The 21,842-nt window shown below is 33.8% G+C and overlaps 1 non-coding gene across 1 annotated transcript; it reads right to left on the reverse strand.

The window, feature by feature from the left end:
• Window positions 1-21,106: 21,106 nt before the first annotated feature.
• LOC146930260 (small nucleolar RNA R71) lies at window positions 21,107-21,213 on the reverse strand. The gene has a single exon (XR_015009183.1). It is a non-coding gene; the product is annotated as a small nucleolar RNA R71 (small nucleolar RNA).
• Window positions 21,214-21,842: the final 629 nt, after the last annotated feature.

Raw genomic sequence — 21,842 nt, forward strand, 5'->3', positions numbered from 1 at the left:
TTAAACGCTTTTGAAGAATAAATTGTTATTTATTCAGTTTATTAATTTTTAAGAAGTGTAGCATTCCGTTTAAAGTTGAAAAACTCTGATTTATTTATGAAATTTTTACGTTGGGAAAACGGGGTGTTACAATTGGTATCAGAGCATGTCGGTCCGTCCGGCCAAGTAGATGAGTCGTTGTGTCGTGTCGTCATGTTTTCTAGTTAGTAGTTATGTTTTTTATGTGATCATATTTAACTGACTAACTTGATGTGGTTTTTGTGTTTTGTTTGAAGAAGTAATGACTAAATTTATTTTCTATTGTGCTTGAATTTCGAGGACGAAATTCTTTTAAGTTGGGGAGAGTTGTAACACCCTCCTTTTTATTTAATTATTTTAATTAGTTTTAGAATATATTTATATATTTATATGATGTATATGAGGGATATATGATTTGTTGAGATTAGATGTCTTTTTATAATTTAGTTAATATATTTTGTTGAGTGATATTTTGTTATGTTATATGTTGGTATTTACTACCATAATATATTTGTTAATTGTTATAGATATATATTTGTTATTTGGTGTATTATTATATATTTAGTAGAGAAATATTATTTATTAGAATATGAGGATTATTAGTATGAGTGGATTTGGGGGTTAGAATAGAAAGAAGAGTAAGATGTTGGGCCTAAATAGATTTGGGAAGAATATTTTAGTATTATAAATAGAGAAGCTTAGGTTAGAAATAGTTTACCCTAAAACCGCTTTTTTGGAAAAGAGGAGAACAGGAAAGAAGAGAAGAGAAGAGAAAAGTCTAGAGAAGAGGAGAATACCTTAGGAAAGAAGAACGCTGCTGCTGATTCAGGAATTAATCTAAGGTGAGGGTGAGACTATCTTGCATTAATATTAAGTTGTTAAATCATTAGATTACATTTAACAAGTTGGGGAGAGTTTGTGAGAATTTGAGAATTAGGGTTTTGAGAGAGATTTGATGATTAGATGATGAAAACTTGTTGAATTGATGTAGAAATTGTGTACAGACCTTAGATAATCCATAGGATGATTATTGGAAGTAGTTTTGAGGTTAGCACCATGAGATTAGGTGAAACTTGAAGAAAATCTGCATTCTGCCCGAATTTTGATATTAAAACTGGTATTGATCGGTGCGGAACTGGTCTTAGGTGTAAACACGAAAGTTGTAGGTATGGATGTTAGCTTTCTAGTGTCGTTGGTCTCACGTCAAAACGATTTATAGAACTTTAGTTATGGTCAAATTACTGCACGTAGGTCACAGTGAATTTTTATGGACTTTCAACACAACTTTTCCGAATTTAAAATAAAAACTGGTACTGATCGGTACAGAATTGGTCTTAGGCGTAAACATGAAAGTTTTAGATAATTTTGTTAGCTTTCCAGTGGCTTTGGTTTGACGTGAAAATGATGTTTGGTCTTTGAGTTATGATGAAAATACTACAGGGAGGTCTTAGCAAAATTGTACGGTGACAGCCTTCTCTGTTTCATGTTTTTGCGTTTTGTTCATATGTTTCTGTTTTGAATTGATCTTTGTTGTAAACATGAAAGTTGTTGATATTTGTGATATCTTTCCAATAGCTTTGGTTTGACATGAAAATATGTTGTGGATAATTTATTATGTTTTTACAAAGATACATAGTGAATTATTGTTGATGTTTAAATACGACGCTATATGAAGTTGTTTATGATTGATGAATATGATGTTTTAAGATGTTGTTTATTATCATTTGATATTGTTGTATTATGATATGACATGAATTATTTATGTGATCCATATGTTGTCAAGATGTTAAGATGTTAAGACGTTAAGATCATAAGAGTTGTTAAGTCGTCAAGTCGTTATGAAGTCATCAAGTTATTAAGATGTTATGTTGTCAAGATATCAAGATTTTAGGATGTCATAGATGTTCATGAAGTTGTCTAAGTTGTAGGAAGTTGAGTCCATTGCATACTCATATACGTTGGTTGGGGGCATGATGCTCTGGAATGCTTAGTCATTCACACGATTGGTTGGGAGCTTGATGCTCTAAAGAGCCTATTTACGCTCATATAAGTTGGTTGGGAGCTTGATGCTCTGAAGAGCCTATTTACGCTCATATAAGTTGGTTGGGAGCTTGATGCTCTGTATTGGTACCAAATGCATTTGCATATCAAGAAGTTTTAAGATGATTTAAGATGTGAAATTGTCGAGTTGTCAAGTTGTTAAGTTGTCAAGATGCTAAGATGATTTGAGATGTTAAGAGTTACATAGTCGAGTTGAGTCGCATTGTCGAGTTAGGTGAGGTTTGATTATGAAGTTTGATTGTGATTTGATGATTATGATTTAATGATGATGTTTGTTTATGAATTTGATTATGAACTTGATTATGAAGTTGTTTTTGATAAATGCTATGTTTTGATAATGATACTTATGTGAATTATATGATGATGCTTACGATTATATTTGGTGTTAGATATTGACGCTTACGATTATATTTGAATTACTTATGTTAAACGCTTTTGAAGAATAAATTGTTATTTATTCAGTTTATTAATTTTTAAGAAGTGTAGCATTCCGTTTAAAGTTGAAAAACTCTGATTTATTTATGAAATTTTTACGTTGGGAAAACGGGGTGTTACAGGAACTAGCGAGAAATGTGGCTTCCCCTACGAGAGTGTGAGCCACCACATTAGCTTGTCGCCGAACAAACTCCACTCAAGAGTTGGTAAACTTGGACGAGAGCAAAGACCGAAAGTCATGATGATGTTGCCAAATTCAGTTATGTCTTCCAGACCCGAGTAAAGAGCGTCTTTTGTGGTTTTAGAGTCGACTTCAAAATCAATATTATCTAAGTGCATATCACTCGCCCATTGAAGTGCATGGTAAAGACCCAAAGCTTCCCCAATTTCAACCAGATATACACCAATAAAGGTGACTGTTCTATCCAAAACAAAGACTCCATCTTCGTCACGAATGCAAATGCTGACGCCCGTTTTGTTACGTTGAATGGATAACGCCGCATCAATGTTGCACTTCATGCGGCCATGCTCGGGAGGCTGCCATCGCGGCTGGGCAGCAGCTGGAATAGCACTTGCAGCCGTTGGTAGGAAAACAGAAGTAACATCAGTTGTTATGGCAAAAATATCAGAGCTAGCAGCTGCTGGTTGTATACCTGCAGGAGCAGCAGTCAAGCTTTCAGCATTAATGCCATTCGCAAGATGCCAATCGTCAATCAAGGACCGCGCTCTTTCCACCATTGTTGCACAAGTTTCCGTGACGTCATCCCACATCTTTAAGTTCCTATGCTTCCAAAGACTGCAAAATATTGCAGCCAACCGTTGAGAAAATGTGGCTGATAAAGAATGTAACAATGCAAAAACAGCCTCAATGGCCGAGGGTGACGATGCCACCACAACTTGGATCTCTTGCCATAAACCTGCCATAGAACATACCTGAACTGCAAAAGGGCACTCAAAAAATACATGAGCTAAATCCTCATGATTAGAGTCACAACTAATGCATTGAGTGGGACATTGAACATCTTTATCCAGCAATCGAACAAGACTTGGTAAACAGCTCCGACACATACGCCAAATCAGATTTTTAACTTTCGGGCGAGTTTTAAGCTTCCAAATGCCAGCCCAATATCTCGGTTTGTAAATGTGGGACAAATCTACTAACTCATTGACACACAGTCGGTAAGCACTACGCACTGAATAACACCCATTCTTCCTAGTCTTCCAAAGTAGCGTATCATGTTAAACCTGCTCAAAAAGAAGTGTGTTAAGAATTTTAGAAACAGATCCTCACTAGAGACTTGTCGGACAACAAGTTCGTTCCACCATTTAGAGTAGGGATCCATAAGACTATTTACCAAGGCATGACTCACATAATTGGCTCCTGAAATATTACTTAGAATAGTTTCCCCATTGAGCTACCATGGCTCATCTAAAATGGGAATATGGGTACCTTGACCAATGCTCCAACGAGCTCCTCCTCAGACTATGAACCGAGCTCGGAGGATGTTGCGCCACACATAACTCGGATTATGACCAATATTAGCCGTAAGATAGGATTTGTTTGAAAAATAATGTGCCTTAAAAATGCGAGACACAAGAGAATCAGGATCTGTCTGGAATTTCCAACCTTGCTTACCCAAGATAGATAAATTGAAAGTCGAAAGGTCTTTGAAACCCATACCTCATTGAGTCTTATGCACCGACAATTTTTCCAAGCTTGGCTAATGGATGCCACGATGAGTAGAACGACCGTGACCCCACCAAAAAGAGTTAATTATTTTTTCAATGGAATTAATTAAAGTAGAGGGCAGATGGAAAATACTCATAACGTACGAGGAAATAGCTTGCAATACGAACTTTATCATAATCTCTTGCCCTGCCTTCGACATACATTTACTACTTCAAGAGTTAATTTTTTGCCATACCTTCTCCTTAATATATGCAAACGTTGCATTACGATCCCGACCAATCATAGAAGGCAGGCCTAAATATTTACCCATGCCAAGAACCGCACGGACACCCAAAATGTGCGTAATAGCATTCTTTCGAGCTTCCTCGACATTCCGACTATAGAAAATTTCAGATTTTGGCAAGCTGATAGATTGACCAGACGCCACTTCATATTTCAACAAAATGTCCTTCATTTTTTATGCCTGGTCCTCTTCTGCTCTAAAGAAGATAAAACAATCATCAGGAAAGAGGATATGTGAGACCGGCGGCGCGCCTCTACAAACACAAGTACCAAGAATGCCATTTCGAGCCTCCGCATCACTGATAAGAGAAGACAAACCCTCCGAACAAATTATAAACAGATAAGAGGATAGTGGATCCCCTTGTCTGAGACCACAACCCAGTATAATAGGACCGACTGTTTCACCATTGACAAGTACAGAGTAGTCCACTGATTCAACACATAAACTCATCCAATGGATCCATTTGGGATCAAGCCCCATTTTTATCATGACTTGACGGAGATAGTCCCAATCCATACGATCGTAGGCCTTGCTAATATTTAACTTGAGCGCTACATATCCATCATTGCCTCGAGTTTTAGTTTTCATGAAATTAATCACCTCAATAGCAATCATGGCATTGTCGAGAATGGAGCGACCCTGAAGAAAAGCTGATTGAGAATCAGATATACAATGAGGTAGGACAACCTTCAATCTATTAGCAAAAACTTTGGAAATTTCCCCGTGTCAAGCTAAGCACAACAATTGTTATGGATATCGTCACTACAAAGGTTCTAAAAATGTTGGTAAAAACCGGGGTTGTAGCCGTCAGGGCCGGGGCATTTATCGGGGTGCATAGAAAACATCGTGATCCGGAACTCCTCCTTTGTGAAAGGGACAGTAAGACTAATATTATCATTAGCATAAATAGCATGGTGAATCACATCAATAACCGGAGCAGAAGCGTTATTCTATTGCTGAAATAATTCAAGAAAATAATTCTTGGCAAGATTCTGCATACCTTGATCATTTGTAACCTTGTTACCTGCACCATCCTCAAGAAAAGAAATTTTGTTCACCTTCTTTCGCGCAAAAGCAGCTCCATGAAAAAAAGATTGTATTGCGGTCTCCGTCATGGTACCAATGAGCCTTTACCCTTTAACGCCAATAGGAATCATCTTGTGCTAATAATCTATTCATTCTTTTCCTCACCTCTAGTAAATGAAACTGATTATCACCTGCGCCATTTAATCGAATGTTGTGCATCTCCCTACGACACTCTTCAATGGAAATTTTTAACTTACGACAAAGATTCTTACTCTAAGATTTGATGTCATTTGCGCATGATGCTAGTCTGGGAAGGATGCTCTCATGCACATACATAAGCCAAGAATCAGTCACAACCTCTCGAAACTTAGGTTCTATATGCCACACATTCTCATAACAAAGGAGATTAGAACTTGGTATAGGAAAGCGGTTCAGAAGAATGGGATAATGATTAGATGCTTGTGCCATAAGATTTTCAAGAGTAGCGTTCAGATATAAATTAAACCAAGCATTTTTAGCAAGGGCTCTATCTAACCTTTCTTCCACGACTCTAGGTGTACCAAGACTTTTGAACCAGGTAAAGGGATAACCTTCAACCGGCACGTCTGACAAACCTGCATCCAGAACAGCCTGACGAAAACCATTAATAAGCCACTAAGGCCTAGAGGTTCACCCTCTCTTCTCACTAAAGTCCATAATGTCGTTGAAGTCACAAAAAATACACCAAGGGCCTGCATATTCACTAGACAACTGACGGAGAAAATCTCACGCAGCTCACCTACGTTCCCCATTGGGGTACCCGTAGTAGCGAGTGAACCTCCATAAACCAATAGCAGAATCAGAAAATTCAACAGTGATATGGTTATTAGAATAATCAACAAGTTCACAATTAGAAGAATTGCGCCAGAATAAAGCAAGACCTCCACTTCTACCAATACAGTCAACAAAAACCGAGCAAATAACGAAAAGCTTCAATTTTATTACGGTGGATTAATGTCTCACTTAAGAAGAATACGTCCGGATTGAAGTGTCGAACGAGATATTTTAAATTTGGAATTGCACTCGGGCTGCCTAAACTGCGGCAGTTCCAACCGATAACACTCATTTGTTGGATCCTAACCCATGTCTGATGTATTGGCGTAGGCAGGACAGGAGCTGATTATAGTATGTGCAAAATCCTTTCTTCAAGAATAACATTAAGACGCAGCCACCCCAAACCATTATATCAATGTGTGGATGCAAGAATAAAGCCACGTGAAAACAATCCTGATGTGTTATATCAATGTGTGGATGCAAGAATAAAGGCACGTGAATCAACAAATGTGTGGATGCAAGAATAAAGCCACATGAATCAACAAACCTGATGTATTAATTGATATTGTTGTCATATGGTAGCCAATTGATGAAACCATGCCTCCAGCAGAAATATCTTCATATATAATAACCATAAGCGATCATCCTTTTACGTAGTGCAGCCAAAGGCAATCGTGAATGGAAGGGGATTAAACAGGATCAATCATGTTAAATGGGAATAACAATAAAAAAAAGATAACGATCAAAATCGAAAGATTCAATCGGATCGACAACACGCTCTCACAAAGGGCGGCGGAAGAACCCTAGCAGAGAGAAACCCAGCGATCAAGATGGAGAGAATCAATCGGATCAACAACACTCTCTCACAAAGGGCAGCGGAAGAACCCTAGGAGAGAAAAATAAACTAATTATTGCACGAATCAAAAACCGTGTGGTTTAAGTTTTTGTTGACGATTTTTTTAAAAATTATGATAAAATAATATTTATATATCTTCTTAGGTGAATATTTAAACTCTTTATTTACAACGATTTTATTTGGAAACATTTGCATTGCATTGAAAACCAATTAACCTATAGTATTAATGTTCTTTAACCGAAGATTGAATGAATTAATGGGCTTAATGTAAGAAAAAAGGTTATGATCAACTCAGAAAGGTTTTATGAACAGTTCACATTTTGACTACGTAGTCATGAAATGCTTTGTGACTAAGAGAGGATCAGAATAGTGTATAAGATGTTTTTCTCGTTGCTTTAAAAAGAGAAACAATAGTAATGAGAGATAAAGAAAAACTGTTTTCTTAATTTGAGGAGAGTATTCGGAGCAATATTGATAGGATTGAGGGTCTTGGTTTGATGAGTTGTCTTAGTGAAGAGAGTACCTATACTCAATTTTGGGAGGGCTGTTTTATCCTGGGACGATGAGACAAGAAAGAATTGTTGCATTATTAAGGCAGAGTCGCAAAACATCTTAAAAAGAGCAATTTATTATGCGATTCAGCCTAAGTTTTTTATCTAACGAAATTATTTTTGTGTATTCAACTTTGATTTTTTGCAGAAATAATTTCAAGTGTTCGATAGATGCAACAACAATTTTAGATGTTCAAGAAATGTTCTAACAATTTTAAGACGATTAGAGTAGCTCTCATGTTTGTTGTCATAACTATTGAAGGCGTCATCGTTCCTGTAGATTTAAATGAGCCATTTCGATATAAAGGTACATACTTCAATGAACTGCAAAAAATTGGTCATGAATTAGTCACTAATAAAGATATGTGTTTATATGAATTATTATGTGATTATAGTATGATAAAAAAAATTATGTTAGGCTTTGTTTGTGAGTTTGGAGGAGAGGAGAGGAGAGGAGAGGGGAAGAGAAGGCTTCGAGGAGTAGAAAATATGAGAAAAAATGGAGAAATCTTTCAATTTTTAAAAGAGTAGTTTTTTAGAGAATGATTTTTTTGGTAGTGTTTTTTTAGAGAATGATAAATTAATGTATATGATTACTATATTTTTAATTTTAAAAATAATATAATAACATAGATTAAAAGGGTTAATATGTCATTACCCCTGTAATTTGGGCGAGTTTCGGTTTACCCCCTGTAAAAAAAAAAGTTTAGATTCCAACCTTTTAATTTAAGATTCTTACCCCCGAATAAGATTTTGAAAATAAGATTAAAATATTTAAATAAGATTTTGAAAATTATATAATCTGAAGAAAAAAAAATCGATTTTATTTTAATTTTCAAAATCATAATTTCAGATTTTTTTTATTTTTTGAAAATATATCTGAATTTGTTTCTGATTTTTCGAATTTTTAAAATTTAAAAAAAAAACTGATTTTTTTTTTCTGATTTTTTCAATTATGAAAAAAATAATCTGAATTTTTTTCTATTTTTAAAATTAATTTTCAATTTTTTTATTTTTAAATTAATATAAATGAAAATTAAAAAATTAAAACAATTAATTATACAGTCAGCGCACCACATCATCCAAAAATGTTGACTCACCGTGTCACGTCATCATGTTTGCACAGTCAGATGTCTTCAGGGTGTAAAACGAAAGAATCTTCAAATTAAAAGGTCTATTTCAAAAGAATCTTCAAATTACAGGGTTGGAATCTAAACTCTTTTTTTACAGGGGGTAAACCGGAACTCTCCCAGATTACAGGGGTAAAGACATATTAACCCTAGATTAAATTTGACTAATTCATATAAACCCTCCAAAACTCCCTAAAACACTCCTCCAATACAAATTTTTAGTTCCTCAAACGAGGAGTGTTTAATATAATGAAGTAAAGTTAATCCCAAAAGCTCTCCCGTCCCATTTTTCTCTATTTCTTCGACTTGCTCATTCCTTTTTTCCCAAACTTTCCCCTCCCTTCCTTCCAGATTCACAAAAAAAAGCCTTAAAAATTATTTTATCGTTAAAAAGCTTCACAAACAAAGCCTTAAAAATTATTTTATCGTTAAAAAGCATAAAATGTTGATTGTTTGAAGAATAGACATGACCTTTTAAGTTTACGTCCGGAATAATTGTAGTTTTTTTAAGATAATATGTATACTTCAGAGATGAGAAAGAATTTAATTTAAGACTATATTCTTAATAGTCATGTTTATTCAAACTACATGGACCGTTTGTAACAACAACAAAAAAACTATATGGACCGTTCTGTGCACCTCTATAAAGGATAATTCTTTTGTCGAGAAATTTATGATAGTGATGAAATTTTAAAATTGATTGTTGAAACTAATTTTGGATTCGTATTCTTTTTTTGTGAAATCTTTTGTTTGGAAAAGTTATCAATGGTCTATAATATTTGTTATAGCTTCAACGTGGCTAAATAGCTACTCTCTCTGTGTGAAATTATATATTGCTTTGACATTTTTATGCATATTAAGAAATCTTGTGAATTTTGTTAAAAACTAAATATTATTTTCCTCTTTTATCCTTGGCAAAACAATTACGGCCCGTTTGGTGCGCAGGATATGATAAACATGATAGGATTAGAAAATGGATAAAGATAGCATATGATAGTGACATGATAAACACTTATCCTGTCAGGACAGCACTTGGGTGACATAATGTCACCGTGACATTAAATCTGGGCCACACAACACACATTGTCATTTGCATCTGGGCCACACAACACATCCATGAGTACATTTGTGTGGCCCAGATTTAATGTCACGGTGACATTATGTCACCCAAGTATTTTCCATCCTGTCATGCGTTTGGTGCACACATAATAAGAAAAATGATAGCACTATTTTATATTATCATGTGTTTGGTGCACACTTGTTCTTGTTCTTGACATGATAAGAAAAAATTAACAACGCTGCAACATATTCATCTCCAGCGTTCGTCTCCGTCGCCATTCCATCATACTAGACTCATTGTCTTTGAGCACCGTCATCGTCGGCATAACATCGTCTAGTGTCGCCGGTGTAAAAATAGCTCACGATGCAACAATCCAATCCCTAATTCATGTGCAGCGATCTAAACGTGCAGCAGCCAATTGGAAGTGATTGGGAACAAAAAATTAAAATCCTTTAATTAAAATTACGTGTGTTGCTGTTAAATCAGATTGGGAAAAAATTGAAATAAAAAAACCCAAGTTCAATTTTTTAGATATAAAATTAACAGCAAATAAACAAATCGAGAAAATAAAAGAATCTAAGCATTTGAGAATGAACCCAGATGAATAAACAAGAGATTTTTGGTGAAAAAAAAAATATTCAAGTTTGAGTGAAATTGTGCTTACCCAATAGTCAAAATGGTATGAAAAGGTGGAAATTGAACACCATTGATACCGAAGAGAATAAAGAAATGGAAAGAGAAGCACGATAAAAGAAAATAGGGACATAGAAAAAGAAGAAGATCACGATCAGGTTGAAAGAAAAAAATAAGGTAAAAGTTTTTTTTATTTTTTTTTGAAGGAAGGTAAAAGTAACAATCGAGAAGCATGATTGGGAAGAAAATAAAATAAAACAATGAAGAAAGGTAGCAGCAGTGGGAGTCTAAGGAGGACAAGCGCTTGATAGTTTTATGCTATCAGGTTGCTAACCCACCAAAAACTATGGATAAAAATAACAAAGGTTGAGTAGGATAGGATTATAAATAGGTTTAAGTTATAATTTCCTATCGACGCTCCAAACAACGGATTGAAACAAGATATGATAGTTTTATCCTATCCTGTCTTCTTATCATGTGCACCAAACGGCCCCTTAAAGCTTTGTGAATATGAAACAATCAAATGCAGTACACAAAACTACCCCTTTCTCTCTCTCTCTCGCCCTCATAAAAACTTGAAAAAATTCATTTAATTAAAAAAAAAAACCTCCAATTTGTTCATGAAAATATTTTATGTTTACCTCCAATTTTTGTTAGTATGTGACTCTTCTTTTTTCCTATAAATTAAAATTATTGAACTAAACAAACAACATACCAATATGACTACAAATCATGAAGTTTCTCTTTTTTAATATAGATTTAAATGATAAAAGGCTTAATTACTCTTTTGGTACCTTAACTTATTTTTTGGTTTCGTTTTGGTCCCTTAAGTTATTAACGTTACAATTTGGTCCCTTAACTTACTTTTTGGTTTCGTTTTGGTCCCTTAACTATTAAAAGTTTCGTTTTGGTCCCTTAACTTATTTTTTTGTTTCGATTCGGTCCCTTAACTTATTTTTTGGTTTCGTTTTGGTCCCTTAACTCTAATACATTCATCCTAACGTAAAGGACCAAAGTGGTTGACGGAGGAAGAGTTAAGGGACCAAAACGAAAGCAAAAAATAAGTTAAGGGACCAAAACGAAACCAAAAAATAAGTTAAGGGACCAAAACGAAACTTTTAATAGTTAAGGGACCAAAACGAAACCAAAAAGTAACTTAAGGGACCAAATTGTAACGTTAATAACTTATGGGACCAAAATGTAACCAACAAATAACTTAAGGGACCAAATCATTAATTAAGCCATGATAAAAATTGTAATCAAGAAATTGATAATGAAGATGTCCAACAGAAAAATTCAAATGAAATGCATCATCTCCCCGATTTAAACATCAATGTAGCACAAAATACAAAATATTATTCTTAATATCATTCGAAATTCTCCACTGATATCATCTGCAGAGCAATTTTCATTTGAATTGAATGTGCAACAATTTGATACATGTTTGACCGAAGATGTCCAAGAGCAAATTGGTAAGTAACCAAACAACCTTTTGTTGCTTCTTCATGCGTCTAAGATTGCACTAAGAGTAAACTTTGTCTTATTGACTCACACGACAAACTTGGTCATTTAATTTCTAGTTTTCTTTTTTACCATTATTTTGCATTACTTGTTCCTTTGATAAATGGATATCTCTTTTTTCTTTCATTTATTTTCTTATTATTCCAAAACGAAAATCATTGGCTTTTTAGGATTGAAATCATCTTTGTTAATATTTGGTCCAAATAGTGCATATATATGCTCCAAATGAGCTAGTAGTTGTATCGTAAACTCATGACAATGTAATGAAAAAGGGACTAGTTCATAACTGATGTATAGTTTGTTCATGTAATTTCATTAGTCTTATAAAGATGTATATTCTTTTAATCTTTTGTGTGTTCTTAGAAGGTGAACAGTATGAAGAAAATCATGTATATTATAGTAATGTACAACATGAAGACATTGGATCATAATCTATCGGTACCATTTATCCTATTTATTTAATTTGTTTTCTTTTCTTTCTAATAATTAATCTATGAAATCGTCTTATATAATGTTTATTTCATCATACATATAGAAGAAGACAATGATAATGACATGTAAGATTTGGAAGTACCAGAGGTACCAAGAAGGTGAAAGGTGTTGTCTAATACTAACAAAAGATTATAAATGAGGCTTTATTAGAGAAAAGTGTTGATGCAAAATTGAAAAAAGGAGTGATCATCTTAGTGGCGTCGCAATTTTCCATTTATATACGGTCTATTCAACTTATTTGAAAACTTGCCAAGAATAAAGGAGTACATGCTGATGTGTCTAGTAAAAAGGTAGGAAATTGTGGGCGCAAGAGAGTTCAAGTAGACTTTGATCGATTTCGTAACAGTCCTTTGAAAAAATGGACAACTATTAGAGATCTTTCTGAAACATTAGACGTGAGTAAGGGCACCTTGTCAAGATGTATTCAGTCAAAAGAAATACAAAGGCACTCAAATGCTATAAAACCTGCTTTAACAGAAGAAAATAAGAAAGCTGAATTACAATTTTGCATATAAATGCTTGATAGTGATAGTATAGATGATGATTCATTTTCCAAGGGGATGTATGACACCGTTCACATTGACGAGAAGTGGTTTTATTTGAAAGAAAAGTCTAAGTAGTTTTACTTGGTCCTTGATGAAGAAGATCCAATTTTCACTTGTAAAAGTAAAAATTACGTACCAAAAATCATGTTTTTAGTAGCCATTTCTAGACCAAGATTTTGATGCTCAAGGAAAAGAAATATTCTCCGAAAAAATTGGTGCATTTCCTTTAGTAACCAAAAAGCCAGCTAGAGGTCTAGTGTAAATAGATATGCGGTTAGACTTGCGACCAAACAAATATACTCAGTTACTAAAAATGTCATAAGGAAGTGTATACTCGAGGAAGTCCTACTTTCCATCATGGGAAAAAGGCCAATTGAAGAAGGGGTCAACCAATATTTATTCAACAAGACAATGCAAAAACACACATTGATTGTGAGGATTAAGAATTTCTTCGTATAGCCTCACAAGACGGGTTTGATATTTGTTTGGTGTGTCAACCACCAAACTCTCTTGATTTAAATGTTTTATATCTTAGTTTTTTTAGGTCAATCCAAAGCCTTACAACATAAGAAGTCTCCCACTTCTATTGATGATCTTGTGGATGCAGTTGTAAGTCATTTGAAGAGTATGACATTGTCTTGTCAAATCGTATATTTTTATCACTTCAAACATGTATGATTGAAATCATGAAAGCATGAGGCCCCCACAACTATAAGACTCCACATATGAAGAAAAAAAAAACCAATTAGAAAGTAGAAACGAATTGCCAACATGAAGGAAGTGTGATATTCAATTTGTGCAATAGGTTCTTAATTATTTAGATTAATATGTGGAAAAGAATAACGTGATGTTGAAGTCACTTTCACTTTTGTGTTTTGGGTATTGCTTGGATTTATTCACTAATAGAATATGATGTTAAATGGTTATGAATTATTATCTTGAATTACCTTTGCTTGAAGTAAAAGATATATAGTTTGATCAATACCATATTCTCCTATTTCACAATTATAGGTTAACATGAAAAGTTTTCCAAGAGTACCAATTAGAAGCATATTCTAACTATATGTCTTTTACTCCTAGCAAAGGTAATTCAAGATGATTCTTCATAACCATTTAGCAGCATATTCTTATAGCGAATAAATCCAAGCAATACCCAAAACACAAAAATGAAAGAGACTTCAACATCACACTATTCTTTTTCATCGGTTAATCTAAATAATTAAAAACCTCTTACAATAATTAAATATCACATTTCCTTTGTGTTGGCGATTCGTTTCTACTTTCTAATTGTTGTTTTTTCATATGTAAAGTATTAAGGTTGTGTGTACCTCCGACTTTTTTTATGATTTCAATCATACATGTTTGAAGTGATAAAAATATACAATTTGACAGGATAATGCCATACTCTTCAAATGACTTCTCAACTACATCCACAAGATCATCAATAGAGGTAGGAGACTTCTTATGTTGTAAGAGTTGAATTGACCTAAAAAAACCAAGATCTAAAACATTTAAATCAGGAGAGTTTGGTGGTCGACTCACCAAACGAATATCAAATCCATCTTGTGAGGCTACGCGACGAAATTCTTGATTTTCACAATCAATGTGTGTTTTTGCATTGTCTTGTTGAATAAATATTGGTTGCCCCCTTTCTTCAATTGACCTTTTTTCCATGATTGAAGGTAGGACTTCCTCAAGCACACACTTCATTTATCACATTTTTAGTAATGGACCGTATTGGTTTGGTCTTGAGTGTACCCGCTGATCTATTTACACTAGACCTCTAGCTGACTCTTTTGTTACTAAAGGAAATGCACCAATTTTTCAAGAGAATATTTCTTTTCCTTGTGAATCAAATCTTGTTCTAGCAATGGCTACTAAAAATATGATTTTTGGTGTGTAATTTTTACTTTTACAAGTTAAAATTGGATCTTCTTCAACATACACCAAGTAAAACTTCTTAGATTTTTCTTTCAAATAAAACCACTTCTCGTCAATGTGAACGATGTTATACATTCCCTTGAAAATTGGCTCATCATCTATGCTAGCACTATCAAGCATTGATATGCAAAATTGTAATCAAGCGTTCTTATTTTTTTTCTGTTAAAGCAAGTTTTATAGCATTTGAGTGCCTTCATATTTCTTGTGGTTGAATACATCTTGACAAGGTGCCCCTACTCACGTCCAATGCTGCATAAAGATCTTTAAATAGTTGTTTTTTTTTTTCAAAGGAATGCTAAGAACTTGATCAAAGTCTACATGAACTCTCTTATGCCCACATTTTCCTACCTTTTTACTAGACACATCAAAATGTACTCCTTTATTCTTGGCATGTTTCAAAATACGTTGAACATACCGTATATGAATGGAAAATTGCGACGCCACTAAGTTGGTCTCTAATGACATGCTGTCATATGGTGTTTTTCAGTTAATTTTTATGTGTTTTAGTTTAGTTTTTAGCCGTTTTAGATAGCTGGAAGTTGGAAAAGACAAAAAAAACTCAAGGGGACCAAAAAAACCCAAAATTGGGTCACGATTTTGAACAGATTTTGAGAAATTTTAATCTTTTTAATTTGACAAAAATCGGGCCACGATTTCTAAAAATCGGGGAACGATTTTTTTGGTTACATGAAGTTAATCTATAAAAGTCAGACATGTTTTTATGCAAAGGGTTCAAATGTTTGGGAGATTGAAGACACATTTGAAGCCGAGGATTGCAGATTTCGTGGTGGCTATCCAACTCATAGACAGTTCCAAATTAATGTAATGTTGTTTTCTTTTAATCTAGTTATTTGTGCATTAGCCATAAGTAACTAAGTTTCAATTGATATGGTTTGAGATGATTATGTTCTAGCTTTTTGGCCATGTAATTTGTAACTCTACATTAGTTATAATTGCGAATCTAGTTTATTAAGTATAATTCATGCTTAATGCTTTTATGTTTTCATAAATTATAAATTTAAAATAGAGATTATTTGACTGTTGACACCAGCTTATAACTTAGATCTAATTTACTGTTCAACTTAACGAACAATCTAGGGATAAAACGTTGTTAAGTTGTGATTTCTTAAATTAATGGGCATTCAAACCTTTGATGATTATAGGTTCACCTAATGGATTAGGAAATTGTAATTAGAAAATAGGGCTCTGAGTTAAGGGATTGACCTGAGCTATTTTGTTAATTATTATAAACAAGAGGAACAATTAAACAGTTTAGGTTCAAATTACCAATTTGCGGTGAACAGATGATTCAAAAGACCTGGTCATATTTTCTATAAATGCATCACCAACTTTTACAATTAATTTATTTTTAGTTTATATTTGTAAAACCAAACTATTCACCATGTGCAACCGCCCATTTTACAAACATCCTTAATAATAACAACAACACCGAGTAGAAGTTGAAACAGTCTCTGTGGATACGAACTTAAAATTTTTATTACTTCGATATAGTTTAGTACACTTCCTAAATTTGTATCAAGTTTTTGACGCCGTTGTCAGGGATTCTTAAATCATTTCAACTTGAAAACTTTGTTATTATTTAGGATTCTGACATTTATATTTTTGACTATATATTGAAAAAATTTGAATTTTTTTATGATATATGCTTTTAATGTCTATTTCATTGTTCTTTGCTGCTAAAAAATTTATATATACGAGGTTATTACCCTGATGTATGAAAAGTATCTCCTATCTCATAAGATAAAACATTGGGATGACACGATCTCAAGATTAAATGTGATAAATGATTTTAATGGGGCGAATCATCAGAGTGGATATTGTAAAGGGAAGAAAGAGGTAATCAACATCGATTACAACTCTCAACTTCAAAATATTTTAGATGTGTTCTTGAGATCAAATCGAGTTTCATTTGATAAATTTGAAGATCAATGTGGTAATCTAGTTGAGAAGGCAAATGAGTGTTAGAGGAAGTTGGTTGAGATGGAGACTGAGTGTCATGATATTCTGGTGGAAGAATATCCACAAGTGAGGAGTGTTGGTCTTTTCCTGAAGTCTCATCAATAGGGTTGAAAGACACCATTCAAGTCCAAATGGATGCACATTCTTCTCTATGGATGGAAAACTCAAACGACAAAGATTTAGTAGCTGGAGCATGGGAGCATCTGCTGCTTTGTATGAATTTTATGGAATTCCTATCAAACAAGAGGAAGAAGAATGATGATGCGTTCTTTATGTCATACATACCACCCTAACAGTGGCTGAGGTGTCAAACTTAATGACATAAAAGAAAGCGCTTAAAGGGAGGCAACCAATCATTTTTCTAATATTTGTTATTTTGCAGGTGTTTATTTTCAATAAAAAAAAATGAAAAGATGGACGAATAAAAAAAGAAGTTATGTCTGCAATTATCTTTTTTAATAATTTGTCTTTGTTAGTGTGTCTGTTTTAAATTTCAGTTGTATACCCCATGTCTTTTGTACTGCATCTGATTTTGTTTATTATTAATGAACTCGTTTTTTCTTGAATTTTATCATTATAGTAACAATTATTTCACCAATGGTATGTCAAAAGTTCAAAGGAGGTGGATGTTTGCATGTATATTGAACGGTGAAGTGTACAGAAGATAGAATGTTTAGGTAGCCACAACTTCCATAAACCTAAACTTGTAAGGTTAAGCCTGAATTTTGTTTTTCAATTTTCACAAATATGAGTGTTCCATGCAAATGCTATTTCTAGGGCTTGCAATATTTCTTTATTGTTAACTGGTTATGTCTATAACACACTAAGGCAAATTGCTTGCACCTTGAGCCTTTTGAAGGCAACATTTTATTATAGGCTTTTGTATGTGTTTAGTCCCTGCAAATAGAGGTCATTTAAAATTTGGTCCCTGAATTTGCTAATCATTGTTTTTTGCCACGGCAAAATTTAATCACTTAAAATTTGGTTCCTCAACCCAGTTAATGACTACCATGTCATTGATTAGTTGATTCATTTGCTGACTCATCAAAATTTCATATGAACGGACCAAAATACCCCTAAGAGACAAATATAAAATTATGAAAATACCCCTTAAACTGTTTTCATCTTCCTCTTCTCCTCCCTCTCCCCTCTTCCCTCGTCCCCTCTTCCTTTCCTAAGACATCCATTGAATTCTCCTTTTGTAATCACTACTTGAGGAAAACCTTTAGTATCTATATGATAAGAATACAAACGCAGGATCTTGTGTATCCCTCCAAGATACCAAACCTTTATAATCACCATTTACTAAGTTTGTTCTAATTCTCATACCTGGGAGCAAAGTGTCACTAGGAAGATCAAAACTTTGCCACAAAATTTTATCCGGGTTGATTTCATCTTTTACAACAAGATTTCCACTTTCCATGAGCTACAAACTTGGTTTTGATGCCATTGTTTATGTATTAAAGGACCATATCATAACCTGTTTGGAATCAACAATAACAAGAGTTCCTTCAACAAAAACTCAAACTATGACGCATAATTCTCATCTCTAACCAAACAAAATAACCAAAAACAACTCAGAAATCATTAAACACATCGAAATCATTCAATGATGATCATAATTCCAGTTAAGGAATCAATCTAATATTCTAAATGCATCATAACCAACATCAATCTACACAAAATTCAATCGTTACGAAAACAAAAGCATCTGAAATCCGATCAGAAAATGCACATCAAAAGAATCTATGAAACAAAAACAAACCTTATCTGAAAATTTAGACACAACCCAGTTGTTGCTTCGATCAAACAAGAAGTAGGTTTTTTCAAATTCGATCTAAGAGCATCGGGTTTGGTTTGCCGGTGAATTTACAGTGGGAGGTGTTGAGGAGCTTACCGCCGGCAAGATTGTAATCAGCAGCGAAGGTGTGTAAGGGATGGAGGGAGACGACGAGAAAAATAATGAAGGGAGGAAGAAGAGCTAGCTGACTTCTTGAGGGGTAAAATTGTCCCTTCAAGTCATTTTTGTTGAGTCAACATTGATAGAACACAATTTGCATGTGCCACGTCATCAAATTACTGACGTTGCAGTGATTAAGTGATTAAATTTTGCAGTGGCAAAAATCAAAGATTAGCAAATTCATGGACCAAATTTTAAATGACTCCTATTTGCAGAGACTAAGCACATATAAAAGCCTTTATTATATTGTATTATCTTGTTTTTAAGACAATTTGATTCTATAGGTTAGACCCCTTGTTTCGGTTACGAACCATTTTACAAATCAAGAGACCTTTGGGTATGTAATCTAATTTATTTTGGAGTTGGGCGTTTTAATCTTGTTAAAGTTTCATGTTTGAGGTTGCTCTTGGAACTAGCAACACTTTTAAGTTTGGAGCAGGGTACTAGAGAACAAGAATTGAAAAGATCACTTTTGTGTCATAAAAAAAATGAAATGCAACAAAAAATTTTTTTATTGATCTTCAGGAAAAATTATTATATTGTGAGCCAAAAAAATAATAAGTTAAACTCAATAATCAGCTTAAAAAAAATTGTGAGACAGACGTTTGTAAATATATTGATCTTCACTATTATTTCGTTCTCTAGTCCTTTAGTGTTGATCAAAATTTTCTTTGTGGGTTGTGGGGTGTCACTTACTCAAATCAGTAGGAATTGCTTAACTCTAGTTTTGGTTATTAGACCTACTTATAAATAACTAATAAGTTAGGTGTAAATAATTTGACAAAACTTAGAAAAGTTTATGTAAATAATCAAGTGGGTGTAGGTTGTAAATTTACTCCTTAATGTGTTTAGGTAGGTGTAGGTTGTGTGTGTGTGTGTGTTATTATTTAATTTTAAGTATGGAGGACAGGTAAAAGTTTAACGGTGGACACAAATAATAATAATAATAATAATAATATTAAACAAAGGTTGGAAAGGTGAAGTTTAATATTGTTATCGAATCAAATTCCAAATATCAAACAAAGGACCAAGAGATGAAGTTTGATATTGGAACAAATGAGATTAGACAAGTTTGTCAAAAAATCTGCAATTATAGGTTTGATTGCTTTTGGGACAATAAGGGTGTGATGAAAGGGTTTCAATGATAATCAACCATGAGAATAGGCGTAATTATTGTTGAGATATGTTCATGCATTTTGAGAGGAAACATGATATACCAATTGAATGTCTTGTCCTTAGAAACATTTCGTTATAGAATAGAGAAATAGATAGGGAATGTTTAGAGTTCATCATTGTGATTAAACCACAATCCTAAGGCCTTCTATAATATCTGAATTTCAAACCAAGCAAACATTGAATCCTAAGGCCTTCTATAATATCTGAATTTTAAACCAAGCAAACATTGAACTTAAGTAACTTATTCCTTTTTAGTTAATCAAAACTAAGAATTAGATTGGTAATTGCTTCAACTCCCCGTGGATAGGAATTTTTATTACTCGATAGAACCTTACACTTATGGAACAGTGTCAAGTTTTTGGCGCCATTGTCGGGGAGTTTGTAGTATTAATCAACTTTTTAGTACTGGTTAGACTGAAATTTTACTTTTATTTTGTTACTTTTGGATTCTCTAATTCTTTGAATGTGAAGAACATGTAGTCTCAATGATTTTGTTCAACCAATTCATGAGATCGAAAGGTTCTTTCATAGAAGCAGAAGAGAAGCACGCAATAACAATAGGACTGAAAATCCTACTCTCGGAGAGTATGTTATGCCTTCTACGGATGAGCCTCGTGCTTTTATTGCGCACCCAACAGTTGGCGATAATAATTTTGAATTGAAACTGGATCTATGTAATATAGTACAGCAAAATCAATTTTCTGGATCACCAACTGAGGATCCAAACCTTTATCTCTCTATTTTTCTGTAATACTGAGGCACTTTAAAATTGAATGGGGTGCAACCTAGAGCCATAAGGCTATAACTCTTTCTTTTTTTATTAAGGGACAAATCTAGAGCATTGTTTCACTCCCCACCTAATGGTTCTATTACCACATGGAATCAACTAAGGCAATCATTCCTTGCTAGATTCTTTCCCCTAAGAAAAACTGCTCAAATGAGGAATCAAATCACTTGATTCACTCAAAATGAGGGGGGAATATCTTTATGATGTGTGGGAGCGTTTCAAAGAAATGTTAAGGTTTTGCTCCCATCTTGGATTATAGAAATGGTTGATTGTCCATAATTTTTATAATGGTCTTTTGTATACAACAAAAATGAAAATGCAGCTGCAGGTGGAGCTTTGATGAACAAAAACATTACAAATGCTTAGGCTCTAATTGAAGACACGGCTCAAAATCATTACCAGTTGACAAGTGAACGAGCCTTCACTGTTGTTGCTCCATCTCTATCTAAAAAAGAGCCAGGTATGTATGAAGTTTCTGCCCTTGATCACTTAGCTTCTAAGGTAGATGCACTGTTGGAACAAAATTGGGTTGTACAATTCCTCTAAGGTTTTAATGATAATAAAGTATTATAGAACAATTGGATATGCTAATATATGTTGAAGTGTGCATGACCATAGATTAAAATTTAACAAGGTATGTACATGTATAAGAGCATGAAATGCACAATAGATGCTCAAAGACTATGATAGAAGATCTGAAAAAAGAACAACCACCTTGGATCAGAAGAAAGGATGTTATTCAAAAGTTGAAGAATCTCATCAAACTCTGAAGATCATCATATTCAAAAGACCTCATCAGACTTGGAAGATCTCCATCAAACTTGGAAATCCTCCAGACTCATAAGATCTTAAGGGGCCCAGACTCCATGTTAGATTTGTCCTCT

This window comes from Medicago sativa, chromosome 4 (assembly GCF_051527215.1).
Source record: "Medicago sativa cultivar Bolivia chromosome 4, Bolivia_mono, whole genome shotgun sequence".
Lineage (NCBI taxonomy): Eukaryota > Viridiplantae > Streptophyta > Magnoliopsida > Fabales > Fabaceae > Medicago > Medicago sativa.